Source organism: Balaenoptera musculus, chromosome 8, assembly GCF_009873245.2.
Source record: "Balaenoptera musculus isolate JJ_BM4_2016_0621 chromosome 8, mBalMus1.pri.v3, whole genome shotgun sequence".
In the NCBI taxonomy this organism is placed as follows: Eukaryota; Metazoa; Chordata; class Mammalia; order Artiodactyla; family Balaenopteridae; genus Balaenoptera; species Balaenoptera musculus.
The window spans coordinates 60,203,383-60,211,935 of NC_045792.1; positions in this window are offsets into that span (position 1 = coordinate 60,203,383).

Sequence of the window (8,553 nt, forward strand, 5' to 3'; positions counted from 1 at the left end):
ACTTGCAGGCTAGGGATAAAATCTGGGCAGGGCTGGGCTGCCCGAAGAGATAGAAATGTTCCCTTAGAGGCCCCAATTTAATACTGCAGAACAGCAGAGGAGGTGCAGCAAGGAACCCAGGCCAACCTGGCTGAGCCTCCTACATGAAGATGGCATGGCATGAACGGGAGGAAACACAAAGACCAATAGTTTGCAACACAGAATGCCAGTGACCTAAAGACCCTCACCAAGAGCCACACCAACCACACAAACCCAGAAAATCAGGAAAATTTGAGAGGATATTTAGACCACAAGCCCAATTCAAAGCTGCAGAGTCTCCTCTGCAGGATATAACAATTATAAATATATATGCACGCAACATAGGAGCACCTCAATACATAAGGCAACTGCTAACAGCTATAAAAGAGGAAATCGACAGTAACACAATAATAGAGGGGGACTTTAACACCTCACTTACACCAATGGACAGATCATCCAGACAGAAAATTAATAAGGAAACACAAGCTTTAAATGACACAATAGACCAGATAGATTTAATTGATATTTATAGGACATTCCATCCAAAAACAGCAGATTACACTTTCTTCTCAAGTGCGCATGGAACATTCTCCAGGATAGATAACATCTTGGGTCACAAATCAAACCTCAGGAAATTTAAGAAAACTGAAATCATATCAAGCGTCTTTTCTGACCACAATGCTATGAGATTAGAAATCAATTACAGGGAATTGATAAAGCAGTCAAAAACGCAAACACATGGAAGCTAAACAATAACAAAGAGATCACTGAAGAAATCAAAGAGGCAATCAAAAATACCTAGAGGCAAATTGCAACGAAAACACTACGATCCAAAACCTATGGGATGCAGCAAAAGCAGTTCTAAGAGGGAAGTTTATAGCAATACAAGCCTACCTCAAGAAACAACAAAAATCTCAAATAAACAATCTAACCTTACACCTAAAGGAACTACAGAAAGAAGAAAAAACAAAACCCAAAGTTAGTAGAAGGAAAGAAATCATAAATATCAGAGCAAAAATAAATGAAATAGAAACAAAGAAAACAATAGCAAAGATCAATAAAACTAAAAGCTGGTTCTTTGAGAAGATAAACAAAATTGATAAACCTTTAGCCAGACTCATCAAAAAAAAGAGGGAGAGGACTAAAATCAATAAAATTAGAAATGAAAAAGAAGTCACAGCAGACACTGCAGAAATACAAAGCATTCTAAGAGACTACTACAAGCGACTCTCTGCCAATAAAATGGACAACCTGGAAGAAATAGACAAATTCTTAGAAAGGTATAACCTTCCAAGACTGAACCAGGAAGAAATAGAAAATATGAACAGACCAATCACAAGCACTGAAAATGAAACTGTGATTAAAAATCTTCCAATAAACAAAAGTCCAGGACCAGATGGCTTCACAGGTGAATTCTATCAAACATTTAGAGAAGAGCTAACACCCATCCTTCTCAAACTCTTCCAAAAAATTGCAGAGGAAAGAACACTCCCAAACTCATTCAATGAGGCCACCATCACCCTGATACCACAACCAGACAAAGATACTATAAAAAAAGAAAATTACAGACCAATATCATGGATGAATATGATGCAAAAATCCTCAACAAAATACTAGCAAACAGAATCCAACAACACATTAAAAGGATCATACACCATGATCAAGTGGGATTTATCCCAGGGATGCAAGGATTCTTCATACGCAAATCAATCAATGTGATACACCATGTTAACAAATTGAAGAAGAAAAATCATATGATCATCTCAATAGATGCAGAAAAAGCTTTTGACAAAATTCAACACCCATTTATGGTAAAAACTCTCCAGAAAGTGGGCATAGAGGGAACCTACCTCAACATAATAAAGGCCATATACGACAAACCCACAGCAAACATCATTCTCAATGGTGAAAAACTGAAAGCATTTCCTCTAAGATCAAGAACAAGACAAGGATGTCCACTCTCACCAATATTATTCAACATAGTTTTGGAAGTCCTAGCCACGGCAATCAGAGAGGAAAAAAAAAAGGGAAGAAGAAGTAAAACTGTCATTGTTTGCAGATGATGTGACATAGAGGACCCTAAAGATGATATCAGAAAACTACTAGAGCTAATCAATGAATTTGGTAAAGTTTCAGGATACAAAATTAATGCACAGAAGTCTCTTGCATTCCTATACACTAATGACAAAAGATCAGAAAGAGAAATTAAGGAAACACTCCCATTCACCATTGCAACAAAAAGAATAAAATACCTAGGAATAAACCTACCTAAGGAGGTAAAAGATGTGTACTCAGAAAACTATAAGACACTGATGAAAGAAATCAAAGATGACACAAACAGATGGAGAGATATACCATGTTCTTGGATTGGAAGAATCAACATTGTGAAAATGACTATACTACCAAAAGAAATCTACAAATTCAATGCAATTCCTATCAAATTACCAGTGGCATTTTTTACAGAACTAGAACAAAAAATCTTAAAATTTGTATGGAGACCCAAAAGACACTGAATAGCCAAAGCAGTCTTGAGGGGAAAAAACGGAGCTGGAGGAATCAGACTCCCTGACTTCAGACTATACTACAAAGCTACAGTAATCAAGACAATATGGTACTGGCACAAAAACAGAAATATAGATCAATGGAACAGGATAGAAAGCCCAGAGATAAACCCACGCACCTATGGTCAACTAATCTATGACAAAGGAGGCAAGGATATACAATGGAGAAAAGACAGTCTCTTCAATAAGTGGTGCTGGGAAAACTGGACAGCTACAAGTAAAAGAATGAAATTAGAACACTTCCCAACACCATACACAAAAATAAACTCAAAATGGATTAGAGACCTAAATGTAAGACTGGACACTATAAAACTCTTAGAAGAAAACATAGGAAGAACACTCTTTGACATAAATCACAGCAAGATATTTTTTGATCCACCTCCTAGAGAAATGGAAATAGAAACAAAAATAAACAAATGGGACCTAATGAAACTTAAAACCTTTTGCAAAGCAAAGGAAACTACAAACAAGACGAAAAGACACCCTCAGAATGGGAGAAAATATTGGCAAATGAAGCAACGGACAAAGGATTAATCTCCAAACTATATAAACAACTCATGCAGCTCAATATTAAAAAAACAAACAACCCAGTCAAAAAATGGGCAGAAGACCTAAATAGACATTTCTCCAAAGAAGATATACAGATTGCCAACAAACACATGAAAGAATGCTCAACAAATGCTGGAGAGGGTGTGGAGAAAAGGGAAACCTCTTGCACTGTTGGTGGGAATGTAAATTGATACAGCCACTATGGAGAACAGGAAGGAGGTTCCTTTAAAAACTAAAAATAGAATTACCATTTGACCTACCAATCCCACTACTGGGCATATACCCAGAGAAAACCATAATTCAAAAAGACACATGTACCCCAATGTTCATTGCAGCACTATTTACAATAGCCAGGTCATGGAAGCAACCTAAATGCCCATCAACAGACAAATGGATTAAGATGTGGTACATATATACAATGGAATATTACTCAGCCATAAAAAGGAATGAAATTGGGTCATTTGTAGGGATGTGGATGGATCTAGAGACTGTCATACAGAGTGAAGTAAGTCAGAAAGAGAAAAACGAATATCATATATTAACGCATATATGTGGAACCTAGAAAAATGGTACAGATGAACTGCTTTGCAGGGCAGAAATAGAGACACATATGTACAGAACAAACGTATGGTCACCAAGGGGGGAAAGTGGCCGGGGGGTGGGGGGGTGTGATGAATTGGGAGATTGGGATTGACATATATACACTAATATGTATAAAATGGATAACTAATAAGAACCTGCTGTATAAAAAAATAAAATAAAATTTAAAAATTAAAAAAAAAAAAGAAAAAGAAAACCGAGGTATTCCTTCCATACCTTCAAGGGAATGCCTGTGCTCAACGGTGGGATGTAGAAAGGACCAGGTGGAAGTGAGTGGACAGTTTGAAGATGCAGAAGATCTGACCAGATTAGGGGACAGAATGGGTTAGAAGAGGAAGCAGAAACCTTAAAGATCTACAGTGAGGCTAGGAGCCACTGAGACAGAGAAAGCCCAAGATCAGGTCCTGCCTCAGGACTCCTAAATTCGACACCTTCAGGGATCACTTTCTGACTCCATAACTGACTGGCAGATCCTGAAACTTTAGCCCCCAAATGCCAAAACTCTCACTAATCTACCCCCATAATGGGTCGAGACCCTGAGATTCCCTCCTGAGACTTTAAATACTTCCCTGCCTGCTCTGATCCCTGCCTACCTATCTAGCATCTTTCATTTGTTCAAAAGTTCTGCTTGTTCTTGCATCAGGACCACTTTCTTCTTTTTATCAGCAATTTCCTCTGCCCCAAAATGTTTTCCTCCTCCTCTTCATTTGATTAACTTGTATTCATTTGTCAGGTCTCTGTTTAAATAGTTGTCACTCAGACAAGCCTTTTCCTACTTAGTCTAAATTGTTCTCCACCCATTATCTCTTACACACCCTTTGAATTTTTCTTCATAGTACCTACAAATATTTCAAATTACATACGTATTTGTGTTTGTGGCTCTCTTCCTTCACACAATAAACTCCATGAACCCCATCTGTTTCCCTCACCACTCTTGGCTTGGTACCTAGCCCTGGGCAATATTTCACCATTAATATTTGCTTAAAAAAAGAGGGAGAGAAGGGGATTGTGACCTTAATAACTATTAGCCTGAGGCCTTGGCACACCCGATTCTCCAAGATCCTCTGCATTCTCAAGACCCTAATGCCTTTCCTGTCTTCTCCAGAGCTTGTGCCTGGGTTCAAATCCTGATGTCAATATTCACTAGCTGTGGTTCACTGTTTAAACTGTCTATACTGTTTAAATCTCAGTTTCCTTTTCCTATAAAACTGAGATGATAACAATTCCTACCATATAGGGTTGTGAGGAGGATTATGAAAGAATCCATGTAAAACATCTAACAGAGTTACCTGGAAAATAGTGATTGATAAAGATTAGCTGCCATTATTGTTGTTGCTAGTAACTAATCACCTCCAAGATTCAAGCTATTGGGTTTTTTTCCATAAGAAAGTTCTCCTTTTATTAATATCTATAAAGAGATCTTATAAAATAAATACATTCTCATTAATATACATAAAGGATCTTATAAATCAACAAGGAAATAGAAAAATCGGTGAAGGTTATAAACATGCCAATTCACAAAAAAAGTTCCAAAATTTTTAATATATATTATGAGAGTGGAGAGAAGGAGAGAAAGGGGCACAGTCTGGCTCTCAGATACCTCTCACATCTTCCTTCTTACAGTTTTTCCCCCTAGCGTCGGGAAAGAAGGAAAAGCCAAAAGGCGAGTGCCTCTTTCCTTGACGGGGTGATGCCACGTCACCTTCTCTGTGGGAGGTTTCTGTTTCTCTGGCTGACACAGCCTGGCATGATGCCCCCGTGAGCACTGTCTCTTGTGGAGCACACATCTGGTTCTTTGGAGGACACAGATTTCTCTACCTCTTATCATGCCCCTTAAAACCCCCCTCACCGACTTGAACAAAAAAAATTTTAAGTGTGTACAATCTCCAGAAGGAAGCATGGACGTTCAGGAAACAAATTGTGCAAATTAATTCCACGTGCAATCCCAGAATAATCATTTCATGTTATTACGCTTTAACGTGGGGGGAAAAAAGAGAAAAATTCTTGCTTTCAAAAAAAAAAAAAAAAAATCTATTAAAAAAAAAAAAGTAAACCTGAAAAGGAAAAAAAGAAAAGGAAAGTAGTATTTGGAGAATTAATGGAAAGAAACAAAGTATCACTGGTTCAAAACATTTTCATTGATATCCTATCTTCCTTGATGCTACCATTAAATTTTTATTTGTAATTAAAAATAGCAATTTTTAATTACTTAATATTTTATTCCTAGTTTTTTCCATTTCCATGTGAATAAAAGTATTCCATATTACGTGCAAAAAAAAAAAAAAAGAAAGAAATATCAAAAAAAAAAAAAAAAAACCCCTCACCAGAAATATATTTCTGGGGATCGCCAGTGACATCTCATGCATGCTCTCCATGAACTCCCGTGTGGCTCCTGCCATTGTTTTCATCATCGGAGCACTTCCACTGTCCTAGCACCCTGTTGTCAGCTGCTGCCAGGGTTTCACCTCCCAGGAGCCATGATGTTTTCCTCCAGTCGTGGGGAGGACACCCAACTCCCGACTCTGTGTCACACAGATTCAAGATGAGTAAGATGGTACCATTCTCATAAATGGATTCTGCAATGGACTCCTCTGAGGAAATGGTCCCAGAGCATGACCTGGGGAGATTATTGGGCTTACAATCCTGCATTCTACCTTCATTCCATTTTGCCCTCTTTACTCTATATTCTTCAATTTATTCCCGTCTTAAGGTATGATTCAGCGGGGTCAACGTCCCCCAGGAGATTGTTAGAAATGAAGAATCTCAGGCCCATCCCCAGACCTTCTAAATCAGAACCTGCATTTTAAAAAGATCCCCAGGTAATGACTATACACATTAAAGTTTGAGAAATTCTGATATATGGGCAGAATTTTTGAATTCTCCTGCTCGATTTATTTATATCCATGTTCATTTTTAGCCCCCATAGGTCTATTTCTTCCTTTTTGCATACCCAGTTGACTGTACAGGCATTCCTTAGCTGCTGAGCTGGTGGGCCCATAGTATCTACCACAGTAGTTCTGTAGGGATTGCACTTAAGCAGCCTCACATCTGTTCACTGTAGACTCCCTAATAATTAAAAATAAATAAATAACCCAACCCAGTATGATAGGTTATCATATAGAGATAAATGGTAGATTTTGAAGGAATGTTGAAGTCATCCGCACCTGTTAACTCCATAATACCCTCTGTTTTAAGATATTTCAATACATTATGGAGGGGGAAATGATTATGATGCACCTACTTTGTTAGCAAATGCACACATTCACTGTACTTAGAAATAAACAGCACAGATTACGTTGAAATCGTACATGCAGATGATCCTGGAAGATAATTCTCTCCTCAGCCCATAACTTGTATCAGAGATCGGTTTGAGGACATTACTGCTCTCAGCAGAGAGGTTAAAAAGGGCTCTAGCTAGTGTGGTGTCCACTCCAAGGTAGAGGGTCTCTAGAATTCACCCAAAGCTTCTTTGGCACACTTCCTGGGATGGAAGTCACACAAAATACAAAGAACTGCCTTGTGAGTGAGTTTTTAGAATTCACTACATCTTCGTTATGGTTTGATTTCTCCATGGTTTTGACCAGCTGAATGAGCCACCACTGATTCTTTTTTCCTCCTCTGATAAAAATAACCTTTAGCTCTAGAACTTTCTGTCTGAATCCCACAGAATATTCAATATAAGAAGCCAATGCTAGAAGACATTCAAAAAAAAACATGTTATCTTGCTATTATTTTCCTGTTTGGCTGCTGTGTCCTTTGTGGTTGACAAGTTTCTCAGAGCCTGCAGGGTCTTTTTCTGGCTAGGATATCCTGGGGATGGAAATTTCCAAAGTCCTGTAGAACCATTTTAGGGGTATAGTGGTTGGCTTACTAGAGACTGGGAAATAGGCTGTCTTTTTTGGAGCAAACTTGTGCAGCCATTATGTGAAAAGGGTAGCATCTGATAGGATGTGCTCCAAAAGCAACTTTATTTTTTTTCCTGCTCCCTCTGCTTGGGGGCTAGTTTCTTCCTTGCCCATGGATGAAATCTCAAGTGGGTCTGTAGCTTTTCCAGACACTCATAGAAAAATTTTAAAGTCCTCCAGTCAATTTTAGTCACAAAATAGCCTCATTTCAGTTGTTGAAATGTCCAGTCCCATGTAATAGTTAAAACTCTGAACTTTGTTTAGGGCAAATATTTCTCCTTTCTCTGCTTCCCTAGCCCAGGCTGATTCAGGCTGGAAGCCTGAAGTGAGGAGAGGGAAGCAGGGGCCCAAGGGGGCAGGGGAGGCATAACTGTCTTCTTTGTTTTCCCACTTAATGCTTCTACTCCTCCAAATCCACTACCTCTAGGGCTTGGGTCCAACAGGGGGTGGAGGTGGGAGGAGGGAGGAGTGAGAGGAGGAAAGACCTTACTTTAGGGGAACTGTAACACTTAGAGGTGGTGGTCCAGGATTTTAACGGACATTCACTATGGACTCCTCTTACGGCGTGCTTTCACGGGGCCCTTGGAAATGGCTCCACTGAAAACACTGGACTACAACACCTCCTGTGCTGGCCACGTGTTCCACTGGCTTCTGCATTTGATTCCAACCCCCTGTTATTAGCAGCCGCTAGCAGCAAGCCCACTTAGGCGGGGGCTCCTTGGAAACGACCCTTCTCTCCCTTCCCCCATTTGGCCCACAAGAAACATACTTTTCTGTTCTGCGTTTAATGGTGTATGCATTCCTCCTCGTCCTAGTGCCTGACTCCAGCCACAGCCACTGGCCTTTAATCCTCTCCGGCATGGGTCAGACACCAGTTGCTTTGGTCCTCTCAGTTCTAAGGGAACTGATCTTTCAAAGCC